Genomic DNA, 14,377 nt, shown 5'->3' on the forward strand with positions numbered 1-14,377 from the left:
ATTCAAGAGATGGGAATGAACATTTGGAGGAAATCAATTTTGCAGATATTCGGCCGGCAAGCTTAGGTAAAGAAAGAGAATATGATGCAGGCAAGGATAGCTTACTTGATGGTGAGATGGGATTTTTCCTTTTTACGGTTGGTGACCTAACACCCCCCGCCACACGCCCTTGCGGCGGCTTGCGGGGTATTATGTAGATGTAGATGGGAAGGGCGTTTCGGGACTTTCGGGATCAAGTAAGGCCGTGGGGTAGACAGTATTCCCGCGGAAGTAATTTATGGTTTAGGAAAATGACCGAGGACACTTTTGTTTGGACTAATACGGATATTAATGAGGAAGGAATTTCGATGGAAGAATACGTCAGATCGGTGTTGGATGTTATTCCAAAAAATGGAAAAGCAGTAATACGTGAGGAAAAGAGCAAAATGAGCTTGATTTTGCACGCAGCTGGAATGGTTCTCTGAATCATCAATGCAAGGATTGAGGGCAGGGGAAATGAAGAACAATCAGAACATATTTGGCTGTTTCGTAGCAGTAAATTGGAGGGAAAGGAGGCTAATCCGCAACATGTCTCAGACTGCTCGGGTGCGAGTGGGGAACGGGGAGTCCGGATGGGCAGTGTTAGGAAGAAGTGTAAGGCAGGGTAGCCCATTATCACCGTTGCTGTTCAACCTGTATGTAGAGGAAATGATTACAGAGGCATTGGAAGAACTGTAGGTAGGAATGGAAGTGAGCGGAGAATTCGTAAAATCAGTTAGGTTAACGGATGATAAAGCTTCGTTTTTCCAATCAAGCAAGGTGTTGCCAGCATTGCTGAGTGCATTGAAGAGTCAGTGCGATAGGGATGGGAGGAGAATAAATGTGGATAAAGCAAAGATTATTTGGAAGAGAAAGGATAAATTAAATATTAATAGGAGCTCATAAACTGGCTAAGGTGGAACACTTCACTTAATTTTGAATAAAGTTCTCATAAACTGGATCAAGCGAAAAGTTTACGCGTCTTGGAAATTTTTTCGACCGCAATGGTCAAAGCAATGGGGACGTAAGAAGAAGAATTGCGTTGAGCTAAGAAGCTTTCACAAGGAGGAGGGACAGGGACTTTGAGGGAGGATGTTAAGTCCCGGGAGAATGTTTATAAGGAGCGCTGCCATGCCCGGCGCTATACTAGATGTGATGACGTAGAGCAAGCAAGGAAGAGAGGCATGGCGCTGGAAGTGGAAGGCATTGTACGGAATCGAAGTGAGCCTTGTTCGAGTGTGGGCAGCCGTGTTGTGTTTAGTTTAAAGGGGCGCTGTGTCCTAGAATATATTCTATTTCCATCAAGCACCTATATTAGCTGGCGAAATACCTAGTAGAACTAATATTATAAATCAAATTATTTTCTAAACGTGTGATTTCTTCTTTTCACAGGTGAATTGAACTGCTGTGCTCTTGAAAATCCGAAGTGTCCTTTCTAACACATCAGCTGCCTCTGTGAGTATCATAGTGTTTACCGCAGAAATAATTTCACTCCAATGTGAACCGGCTTACTTGCTTAAACGTCGGGGGTTTTCGTTCTCAAATCGTCATAGCTGGGAAGCTGTCACCAAATGAAGCATTATTCAGCGTTCGTTTTTGAATTTGAGCTGAGCTCTTTTAAAATCAACTGAGTAACATCTGATTATTAAAAATAAACTCTTAAATTTTATAAATACGAGTAATCCTGCTAAAGGTTAAAGACTCAAGGGTAACTAACATATTTGGTAATGTCATGACTGCATTATTCGTTAACGCATGGCGCACGGCATGGTATGAATTCTTACCATGAGGTCAAACGATTAGTGAAGAGTACTAATTTTAAGTTCAACGCCGTTTGCGTGAAGCAGCACGAATAAAACGGCCGCATTTGTAGCGGAACAATTCATTGCTAATGCAACACCACCGCGAAAATGATTCTTCCCTTCACTTCACTGCTTGTTCGTGAATGTTTAGCCAAGCACAGCGCCGTAGTAATGATGTCACGGCCTCCATATTCGTCAGACGCGGCCCCGGGTGACTTTTTTCCTGTAAAATAAAGAGAATTTTTCCAAAAAATAAAGAGAATCTTAAAGAGCCGTCGTTTCACTACAAGCATAGGTGAGATAGAAAACGCATCGCTGAGAGAGAGAGAGAGAAATGCTACGTCGAACGGAGATGGAGTTTCAGAACTGTTCCGACGATTGATGGAACGAATTCGAAGGGGATAGCATTGATGTAGACGAATGAATGCAATATTCTCCAAAAGAACTCAAAATCCCGTTAATATATTGAGCACGCGTGGTGTCTGTGGCCGCAAATGGTGGGGATACCGGCAGTTGCGGCGAAGGACATTGAAGCAAGTGAAAGAAAGATGGCGCCGCGGGAGCGTGATGTAATGGATGGATAGAATGACCGAGGACGATATTCTTCGGCGGGCGGAAGGGCAGAAAATATCCAAGGGCAGCACTAAGGAGCAGAGCATACATGGACCCATTTTTCATTTTGGAATACTAATAATTCCCGCCGACAGCGAAGTGAGGGCAAATGAGGGTGGAGTGGTTTAGAGGAGCCCCTCCTTTTCCCGCCCCCTCCGCGAAGGCACGGTAGTCATTGGATTCGGGGGGGTGTGCATGACAGGCAAGTGGTATTCACTATCGCGGGTGCCTGCGGGGATTTTTTGGAAGCGTGAGAATACAAGGATCTGCCTTAAATACATCCAGGAGTCTTTGAATAATTCTGCCACCATTCCACTAACTGGCCTATCGATCCCACCTTATTCACCGAGCGACTTCGCGAGCGATTGGCGACACGGGGTTGGGGGGGCATCAAATGCGGCCTCCCAATTGTGTCGCCATGGGCGGTTTTGTTTTCCTCGAGACTCCTCTCAGGTTTCAATAATGTCTTTGGTGCTATTGTTATTATTATTGTTGCGTTATGGCTTAACGATTCGGGGAAATACTCGTGGGGTGCATACTACCTTGATCAAAAAGTCCCCGGAATAACCACCGTGTGGCGCTCCCATCGTTCCGATTTGAGTTATGTTTTTTTTGTTAAATTGGTACATCTGTTGTTGATATTCCCTTTAAATCTTAGTGTCATAACTTGACATTTGCAAAAGTTACGTAGCCAAGAGTACATCTATCTCTGTGTGTGTTGGCGATTTTTTACAATTGCAGAAATGGATTTAAATTTGCAACAACGAACTTGTATTAAATTTTGCGTAAAAAACGGATTTAGTGGCGCACGGACGTTGGAAATGTTGGAAAAGTGTTTCGGCAACGATTCTCTAAAAAAAACGGTCGTTTACCAGTGGCACGAGCGGTTCAGAAGTGGTCGTGAGTCAATCGAAGATGATGAACGCAGTGGCAGACCATCGACATCGAAAGTCGGTGAAAAAATTGATAAAGTAAAAGAAATGTTGGTCAATAACCGCAAATTAACCATCAGAGAAATAGCGGAGGACTTGAACATTGCCTATGGATCCGCCCAAGACATTGTGGTTAATGATTTGGGTTTCCGTCGTGTAGCAGCAAAGTTGGTGCCGAAAGACCTCAATTTCATGCAAAAAAGAGACCGTGTTGACGTCGCAAAAGACATGATTTGCGAGGCTGAATCCGATCCCACATTCATCAAAAGGATCATTACTGGAGACGAGACGTGGGTTTATGAGTACGACACGCAATCCAGACATCAGGCAAGTGAATGGCGTTCACCAAATGAGCCGAGACCAAAAAAACCACGTCGTTTTCAGTCAAAAAAGAAGGCAATGCTGACGGTTTTCATGGATTACAACGGTGTAGTGCATCATGAATTTTTGCCAGAAGGCCAGACAGTAAACAAAGAGTATTATTTGGGCGTTATGAGACGTTTGCGTGAAGCAATTCACCGAAAGAGACCAGAAATGTGGGCAGAAAACTCGTGGATTTTGCACCATGATAACGCACCGTCGCACAGTGCTATCATTATTCGTAATTTTTTGACGAAAAATGCAACAAATACCATCCAACAGCCACCGAATTCACCTGATTTGGCTCCCTGTGACTTCTTTCTGTTCAATCGAGTTAAAAAACCATTACGGGGAACGCGTTTTAGCAGCCGAGAGGAAGTAATGGAAAAATCGCAGGAAGCACTGATGGACATACCGAAAACCGAATATAAAAAATGTTTCGAGGATTGGATCAAGCGCTGGCATAAGTGTGTTGCAGTCGATGGGGATTACTTTGAAGGGGACAATATAGATTTAGATGAATAAACTTGTATTTTTAATTTTCTGAATAAATTCCGGGAAATTTTTGATCAAGGTAGTATGTCAACGTTGAAACAAAATGAAAATAGGATAATAAAACTGATCCATGATTTCAAGCACAATACGAGTAGTGTACCCGTACCTCGTAATTTTTACTGCGAAAGTCTGATAGTTAACCTTAAATTCTTAAGCATAATGCTGATAAAAAAATACCTATTTACGCAGTTATTTTGGGCAATGACTTGATCTTTAAGCAAAAAAACACAAAGAAAAACAAAACAAGAAATGGGAGATGAATGAATGTGTAGTTTCCAATGTCGACATCGAAACGGATGGCGAACAGAAATGTGTACAATTGCCGAGCATACTGAACCGACTATCAAAGGAATTGAGAAATATAAGAAGCAAGGTTGAAATAACAAACCCTAAAGGGTCATGTCTCGCTAGGTCCCATGCTGAAGATGCAGGGAACATCCTGAAAAAACAACAACCAAGAACTGTGCTAAAAAATGAAGCATACGTGCACGGTGAAGGACCTGAGGGAATGGGAAAATGATACTTGCTGGCATCCGCCAACAATCCAGAAGTGAGAGATACCGCGGCCGTTATGTGACAATCCAATACTCGGCTGTATAAAAGGAAACAATTTAAAAATTATAAATTCCCTTGGCTCTTAGCCACCACTTCAATCGCATCAGCCATTTCAATCCGGTCATCCATGAATGATCCGGAGGAGATGCAATTGCTTTAAAAACGCCCCAGATTTGCAACCATGTCACGAGCGCCATCCACCTCTCCTGCAGGTCGCCTTCAACTAATAACTACAAATACCACAAAGTTAAATAAGATTAAATTAAAATTAAAGTTTATATGGAAATATCCTGGTTTAAATTGAAGACTCTTTTGAATGGTCGGGCATAAAGAGAGGTCATAGATGAACTTAGCTTAAATACAGTAAATGTTACCACAGGTATTCCCAAGGAGGAAGTGTTATCGGACATCTTTTATTCCTACCTTACGTTAACGACATTGACTCCATAGTCACTTGTAAGAATACATTTGCGGGCGATGCAGGGGGTTGCCGTGATACCCGTTATCCTGAGGATACAGCAGCGTTAGCACATGATCTAAATGCAATGCCACGACAAAAAGTAAACTTAAAAAATTGCGTAGTGATCCAAGTTTTGGATTTCCTCCTAGACGCCTATAAATATCGGGAACACCGGCATGAAATGTTTAGACTCGATTCAATACTTACCCTCGCTCACGATCTCTCCTGGGTGAAGCATATACGGGGAAAATGTGGACAACCGAACGAAAAATGAGGATTTATTATGAGAGTAATGTGATGAAAGGGCCGAAGAGAAATATTATCTCTCGCTGGTTAGGCCACGTGTCCAATATACTGGTAGTATATTGCATCCTCACGGAGTTGGATTGATTACCAAATTGAATTGTGTGCAGCGTAGAGGGGCTTTATTTGTAAAACGTTGTTATCTACATCTACGACAATACCCTGCGAGCCACCAAAAAGTGGTGTGGTATGGGGTGCAGCACCAAGAGGAAAGGGTAAGGGATGAGGGTGTTGGGGTTTTTCAAATGGGAGGGGAAAGGTGGGGGGAACCTACAGAAAAAAATACTCATATATATATATATATATATATATATATATATATATATATAGTACTTGGTATGGTGGGCGAAGAGATGGGTCTGTAGGGAGAAATCCTATGGAGGTAGGAAAAGTGGATGAAGGGGGTATTGACCGGCAGTGGGATGTTGAAGACTGTAATTGAGGGGAGAAATGTTAGGCAAAAGAGGACAGGGAAGGAACAGAATATAGATGTTGGACAGGATGAAGGGAGTAAGGAAGTACTCAGAGATGAAGAGGGACCTGATGTAGAGTAGGATATTGTGTTTTGCTAGGGGTCACAAATTATTTAATCGGTAATTATGTCCATCCAAAAACTTTACCTTAACCGGTAGATTACCTAATTATGTAAATATATATATATATATATATATATATATATATATATATATTATACTAGTATAACCATGCGCAGTCGCTACCTTGTAGGTTAATACTTATTATGCCGAGCCGACTGGTGGGGGATTTCGATTACAAGCATTCTGGTCTCTTATTGTTTTTGGAAAATATGACCATTTAAACCTATCAGTCTTGCAGTCTATCTCGCTAATTTTACATTCGTGATCCCTCCGCCCGTAATACGTTGGGGCTCGTATTATGTTCTTGATATCATCGGAAAAGGACCCATCTTTAAATGTTTTTAATGAGTTTAATCTATATTGTAAACGCCGCTGTGTAAGGGAATCCCAGCCTAAATTTTCTAGCAAAGTACTAACGCTACTGCGTTGGTCATAAGAATGTTTGTCTAATCTAGCTCCCCTCCGCTGGACTCGATCTAATTCCGAAATCAATTCTTATCTTTCCCAAAATATTAGAATAGCTAGGCTGGGAATCACTCTCGGAGCGAAGGTTAGTTAAAGATTAAATCTCTTGCATATATTTGAACGATGTCTCTTGAGCAGTGGTGTTGAAAATGTATAATTACCCCCATCGTACTATAGTAGGAGAGATCCCTTCAATGACATCAGAGAGATTAAGTGTAGAACAGATAGATTAAAAATTTATTTTTTTCCACACACGATAAGGGATCATAATTACATGTTCCGACCGCAGTAGTGTCATATAAGGGTCAAAATTAGTCTGGTGTGTTCACCCCCTGCCACGCACCCTAGCGGTGGCTTGCTGGGTACTAAAGTATCCAAAAAAAATCTAGGAGGTGGTGACCTTCAATTTTTATCTACAATACTCGAGTCGATAGTGGCATTATACCAATTTCTATGGGTGCTACATGAAAATTGATCAAATGATTGGCTTTCGATTGCACGTACCAACGGTAATAACGCGAAACTGCAGATCCGTTGTAAGCAGTTCCTCCCTGGGATATGCACAACCTGATCGAAATGCAATTGGTTTCAATTTCAAAAAACTATGATCAATGGCCTGGGTAATTTCTCAATTTTATTTATTTATTCCTCCGAACACCCAAGTATGAGTTGAACAAATAATTCACAGGATCTGATTGGCCTTAGAAATACAGGAAGAAGAACATTTTAAGGCAATTCTGAGGTCAATACGTTTTCCTTTATGTCGAAAGAAAACGAGGAGTGACGTGTTTTTATGGGCGATGTATAAATCGCGATATAGGATAGCGTTCCTGCTTGTTGATTGCATGGTGTATTGCTCAAACGAGGAAACGAAGAAATCATTGAAGAATGAAAGTTTTGATTTGTGCTGAAATACACAAACATAGATCGAGAGAAATGAAAAGTGTTTTTTGCACATGCTCCAAAGAATGTAATAATAAAGGAGAAAGGATAAATGCCGCATGGGATTCGCTGCGTTGCCAACATTATAGATGCATTTTGGAAAACTATGGACGGTAAAATATAGGCAAGATGGCGAAAAATGAGGATAAATTGAAAGAGTAATGGGGGAATGTGACGAGAAGCGATGGCTTATTTCGCTGGTCGGGCCTCATTTAGAATATGCTGCGAGCGAGGGCAATTTGATTAAACTTCCATACCCTGGAATGCGGTTATTTTTCTAACCGTTTTTTATTTTTCTTCTCATTACCAGTTGCCATTCACGCGTGAAGATGTATTATTAATTTTAATTCCGTGCCATGTGACTGGTTAAAAATTAATTTCATCGTTAGAATTATTTAGCATATCTATTGGTTACTAATATTTAAGCTGCAGTAATTTCGATGTTATATATTTATTGTGAGACCACACCCTGCTGTACGCATTAGCGAAAGTTTTCGGGGTTCCGCCAAGACGTGCATGCCGTGTTGCTGATGGAAAATGCATTTCAATCATTAAAAGATAAGATTTTGGTTATCTTTTGTAAGGATACGTTTCCCCAAATCGGCGATGTCACAATTTGCTGTGGAGGGTGTGGTGAAGGTGTCCGAGAGTAATTGCTTTCTCTTTTCCTCCAGTTTTACATCGTGTATGCACAATTCTATTTAGGGAGTATCAAGATCTTCACCGATCAGCTTCATTTATATAATGTCGCCGCTACTGTCTCCAGCTCCAATACGGAGTTTAAGACTTACATTTGGGAGCCCACAAAGAGAATAGGCTGGAATTGTGTTGGTCATTAGGATTGAAGGCCAACCGCTTTCTAATTCCATATCCGGATATGCTTCGGGTCTCTTGAATTTGGAGTCCTCGGCATCAAAAACACAATTTCTCCTTTGTGGAGTCTATTCTATAAAGTGTGAATGATTTCGGGAATATCTCGCGGTCCGTGATCGCTGGCATTCGTTCAACCAACTCTCCGATGGTGGTTTTAGCATCCGTCAGCGCCTCCACTCTTAATGAGGGCTTGGAATTTCAAATTCCAAACTTAATGCTCGAAATGCGGGAGTTTGATTCTAATCAAGAATCGAAATTGTCTTTCTGTTTTTTTCGTCCGTGTTTCAAATGTTTTCATTGCCATGTATGAGTGTCTTTGTTGTCACTTTGTGGACGTGATATTGGAGGGCACATGCGTAAGCTGTAAATTCGGACAAATCCCCCTCACCATTCCCTACCGAGTGTGTTCTAACCTCGTCCTGCCTGCGTATATCCCACGCGCTGCCTCGCTCGCGCAATAACCTCGCCGGGGGTCGAGAGGCTCCCGTCACGCTGGAAGGACATGTGATTTATTTCATATCGGCCCGTTGATTCTGTTTTCGGTTGCATAGGAGTGGACATTGAGAACTGGATGCATACCACTTCTGACGAAGATACCATTTCTGTATTTATGGTTGAAAATGCTGCCTCCTCCATATTTTGAGGACCAAGTGTCCATGAAATCGTTGAATAAAAAATCGTATGCCTTTTTAAACTGACCCTTCAGTAGAAATTCAATGTCCATGGACGAGGTGGGTTCCAAAAGTAACGGGAACTTTCGCATGGTGCACCGTGAGTTCTTGCCACAAGAGCAAACGTTTAATAAAGAGTTCTTTCACTTTCAATTTCAACGCCGTTTGCGTGAGTCAATACGAAGAAATCGGCCGCATTTGCGGCGGAACAATGCATTGCTTTAGCACCACCACCTCGCCAGTTCTTCTTCGCTTCACTTCACTGCTTGTTCGTGAATGTTTAGCCAAACACAGCGCCGTAGTAATGATGTCGCGGCCTCCATATTCGCCAGACCATTTGACTATTTTCTGTTCCAAGAAATGAAGAGATGAACCTTGAAGGGCCTTCATTTAACAAGCGAAGATGAGAATAAAAACGCATCGCAGTGACAGAGCCGGAAGCCATCCGAAGATCGAGTTCCCAAAGTGTTCCGAGGTTTGCAAAAAGCGCTGCCATCAATGCATACTGTGTAAAGGAGACCACTTCGAAGGGGATAGCATTGATATCGACGCGTAATTAAAATTCTCTCAAAACACGTAAACTCATTCTTCCGCATGTCTCGAGAAGGGACGGTGAACATGCCGGCACTCATCTCAGAAGCGACGACGACAGTTCTCCGCGCCGGAGGAGACTTCCTCGAGATGGAAGCATCGCTCCCTCGCAGCGCCTTTCGGTTTGCTCCCGAAACCGAAATGCGCTCGGGAAATGTCATTCCGCCCGCACCCGTGGGGAGGCGAGGAGGAGCAGGAAGGCGCCAGCAGTGGTCGCTTGGCGCCCCGGGCCAATCGCTTCCGTGCAGCGAGATGAGGAAAGCCTCGCGAGGGAATGCGGCCCCTCCCTCCCCACGGGGGCAGATATTTATTCCTCGCCCTTCGCCTGGGTTGGGGGGCGGAGGAACGCGCACCCTCCCCCCCCCCTCCTCGGCCCACGCCGCCCATCTCGCCCGGCCGGCGGAGGAATGCGCGCGCCATAAACAACACACTCGCGGGGCCGCGCTCGCCCGCCCGCCCGCCCCCCTCCTTCGCCGACGTCCACTCTCCTCTCGCGATCCGCGTTCATTTGAGGGTGCTTTTCTTTGGGGGAGGGGGGTGGAGCCCCCTCCACCGTTCTGATCCCGCTTCCCACTCCGCTCGCTCCAGCGTGTCTCCCCCGCTGGTCTTCCCTACTTGAACCCGCGCACCTCATGTCACCTCAGCTTTGACCTTGTTTATCTAGAGCATGTCCTCTCCCTTCCCCTTCTCCATGGTGCCGTGTCCTCGTCAGGTTCGCCTCCCCAAGCACCAGTCACGTCGCCCGCCGATCGCGGCACCCGACCCCTTCCTGCAAGTGCGACTTCTCTTCTTTCTTCCATCCTCATCGTTAATTGCCCCCTCGCTGGGGATGTGTCGATTCGCGAGGGCGATTAACAGTAAACCCACAAAGAGTCAAACTTATTCCAGCCGCAATCTCTACATGTGCATATTTGTATAAAGCCTTTGCCAATCCCTTGTCTTTGAGAATGATTGCAAATTATATTAGGGTGTACACGAGCATCTTATTTCGAAGCACGTTCTCAAAAGATGTCTCATGAGGCATTTGATTGAGATGTACCTAAGAGGGTAATCCCAAAAGGAAGAATGGGATTGGGTTGATGCGGAGGCTAGCTTACTGGCTTTCCACCGTGAGGGTCAGGCTTCGATTCCCGATCCATACTTGAGGTGTTTAGTGGAGAGAGAACGCTTTGAGGGAGTACGCCGTCCGTCGGACGGGACGTTGCACTGTGTAACACCCCTCGGCGCCTTTCGTCGTTAAGAGTAGGCTATGCCGACGTCGAGTTTCCCTCCACCCTTCCTCCTTTCCCATCATTTATCTTGGCGCAAATGACCCCTGCTCTCGGTCGCTTCCCCTAAATATTACTGCTATCAGAAGGGACGTCTCCAAATTTTTATATAAGAAAAAATGTTTAATTTCAATAATTCAATGCGTAATTTTAAAGCTTAAACGGTTTTCTATGGTTAAGCAATTTTTATTATGGTCAATGTACTTTTTTAAGCGCCGGAGCAGCCTTTGAATGTCCATTCTTCAACGACATGGCGTTGACCAAAAATGCACGGGCATGCCAGCTCACCTCAATGTCGTTAAGGAAGCGTTGGACCCCAACTTCCATCTCGTCGTCGTTACTTTAACGGATGTCGAAACCTGGGTTTTCCACTTCTCACGTGAGACCAAACAAAGATCACTTGATTGGCGCCATTCATATTCACCCTAGCAACGAACATTCAAACAAACACATTCTGCCGGCAAGATCAGGGCGAGTGAGTTTCGGGAGCGAAACGTTGTGTTGCTGGTCGTCTTCATGGCACCTGGGGGGTCACAGCACAGGCTGACGGGTATTTGGAGGTACTTGAATAACTCAGACGGGCAATTCCGGGGGGGGAGAGAGGAATGCGGAGAAGGGCCTTCAGGACGACAACTCTCGCCCGTCAAACCGCCCGTCGCTTCCCTGCTAGACGACAGTTCGGATGAGGCATCACCACCCACTCCGCACGTAGTCCGCAGCGCTTATAGCGCCCACCGCTCGTTTCCTAAGTTGAAGAACAATTTACCGGAAGGCATTTCAGCGACAGTGAATGACGAGGTGCGACGCTTCCGCGACGACAATGCGGTGAGCTGGTTCGCATGGGCTCTCAAAACTGACCCTTTACCGGCGAAAATGCATCCACCGAAATGACAAAGTAGGTAAGTAGGAAAATTTAGGGGTGCTCAATATTTAAAATTATGTATCAATCATTGAAAATGAGCGTGTCTTTATATTTCTAAGAAATTGCAGATATTCCGTTCTGGTTTACCCTCTTGTAGGTTGTTGATCTTTCTTTTTCTTCGCAAGGAGTTTCTGTTTTCATCAACTCTTTTGGATTCTAAATTCGTCTACATCTCATTACTCTTTTGCTTTCTTTTTTTAATTCTTCGGAATGTTACTCTCTCTAGAATCTTTGCCGTTGGGGTAATTTGGCCACTCCTCCCGAAGTCCTCTCTTTGTTCGGTTTTTTTTATTCATAGGGACATTCCTCTCGAAGTTCGTCGATATTTCTCCTCTCTCAAACATATCACATGTCCGTTCGATATCTGGGTCGGAATCTTTTCTCCTGAAATGTGTCTTATTTGATGAGAGCATGCCGTCGACCGTCCTTTGTTTACCCACGAGTCCTTAATCGGAAGTGATCTGAGAATATCGGCCCATTGCTCATCATTATAGATAGTATCCTCTTCCACGAGTCCCTCTTTTAAGATTTTTCTTCTCTGTCATAGAGTATCTCTGGATACTCATTTTAAATCTTGCCTTTATTTTTATCTTCAGGAATACTGTTAAGGTTATAGACTAAGGCCATTGCTATCTCGCATTGTGATTTCTGTCGATAATTCACCCCTGGATGGCTCTTTTTTCATTCCTAACTCTATCTTCGTTTCACGACTAAATTGCTACAAATTTGCTATCTTCTCATACCTGATGGCATCTGCCACGTATATCGTCTTCGCGGGTGCGCCTCGAAGATTGTGATTGCCGCCACTGCCTAGCGCGCATTATTCGCAGAAATTCCATAAGCCTTTCTCCGCTTTCATTTCACACGGGGGCACTAGATGACGCCACACAGCAGAGAAACTATGGGCTTAAATAGTAAATATTAAAAGTGGAACTGCTGCGTTTAGCTTTGTCTTCACAATGGAAAAAATCCGCCACGTGACTGCTAAAACCTTTCCACACTTTCATTTCGCTCCCCCAATTTCCCTTTTCTCTCTTTCTCCAACAATTGCATTACATCCTGCAAGGAAAGTTATATTTTCTTCTCTTTTAATATTGTTACTAACTCGGCGATGTCACCTAGACTTCGTCATCATCGCATTCCGCTGTTCACATTTCAAATTTTGCCACCACGTCATCTGCGGGTTCAACTTCCGCCATCTTCATTTCGGCGCTTCAGTGCGCCCATTCCCGCATAATCGGAGTCTAAGTGAACGATTGGGAGGCATCCTCTCTTAAAGTCTTCCTCTTTGGGCCAGTGATGGCGTTTCGCTTTCGCTCGATGCTGTCCGGAACAATTCTTCTACGGACTCATAGACCTGGAGTCACAAAACGCGTGTTCCAGGTTTCGATCCGAGGTTGACACCTTCGACTGATTTACTGTTGAGAGCTGTCCCCGGTCGGAGATCCAACCCCGGGCGGGATCTAGTCTCATCTTACGAATGCTTCACTTGAGAGGGTTCCATTGCCTCTCTCGTGTGATTCAATGAAAGGAAAGGAGAAAGTAGTGCCACCCTTATGCGTATCCAATCTTTGCTGCGGCGCACGCATATGCGCGCAAACAGAAAAACATGCGAACGTGGGCAAAAGAAACTTGGCTTCTTCAGACGAGTCGTGGGAAATAGTGAATGAGAGGAGATATTCCTCGGTTGGGCCTCATTTGGAATATGCGGCGGCAATCATTTGCCATCCAACGGAGAAAGTGCCGATAAAGGAATTGTATTACGTTCACGGGAGGTGCAGTTGTGAAAAACTGCAATGAAAGGATAGCTAGTGAAACGGGGTCATTGGAAAGCTTGCGTTTTGATTCCCTCGATCCACGAAGAGAGTAAGCGGCATTAAAAAGCTACTCTTTCGGAAATACACACAAGCGTTCTAATTTACGCATATCTGACGCTGTGAGAATTCTGGAACCCCTCATTACATCTGAAGATTAGACAACCCGGTCAATGTACGAGAATAAGACGCTTGTACTGATTGATTCCATCGTTCGATTGTCCTCTCGCGACCAAAGCAGCAACACCATGCCGAAAAATTAAAACAATCGATCCGCAGAAGCCCTATCTTCACCAGGCGTTCCTGTCACGAACACTTGATCCATCATCGAAGGCTGGTGCCCTAACACCACCTACCACCCGCCCCCGTTTACTTTACAATTACATGGACAAAGTGTATATTTTTCATTTTCCCTCTGATTCCCTCATTATTGTCCACGTTTAAAGATATTTATGGGACAATAGTCGCAAAAACTTCGAATGCATGGTCTGTCCTAAAAAAATAAGTAAAATAAATCTGGGGAAACGTTTTTGCAGATCAAAGTACGCGTTACTTAAACTAGTCAAAACAGCATCAACCTGGTGCTGGTCAACACGTCGATGTCAGCGCCTCTGCCACGCTTCTGGTACGCTTCCTGG

The 14,377-nt window shown here is 44.2% G+C and overlaps 1 protein-coding gene across 2 annotated transcripts in view; it reads left to right on the top strand.

The window, feature by feature from the left end:
• Positions 1–14,377, top strand: part of LOC139685591 (uncharacterized) — a 130,654-nt gene that overhangs the window by 39,133 nt on the left and 77,144 nt on the right. Inside the window, exon 2 of one of the 2 annotated variants that reach the window (XM_071582534.1) lies at positions 1,411–1,473. The exons of the other annotated variant lie outside the window; for it this stretch is intronic. The gene's annotated coding sequence lies outside the window, so the exon portion shown is untranslated. The remainder of the gene's footprint in view (positions 1–1,410; positions 1,474–14,377) is intronic. 2 annotated transcript variants of the gene reach the window in all.

The sequence above is a fragment of the Hetaerina americana genome, unplaced genomic scaffold (genome assembly GCF_022747635.1).
Source record: "Hetaerina americana unplaced genomic scaffold, ioHetAmer1.1.p SCAF_118, whole genome shotgun sequence".
Taxonomy (NCBI): domain Eukaryota; kingdom Metazoa; phylum Arthropoda; class Insecta; order Odonata; family Calopterygidae; genus Hetaerina; species Hetaerina americana.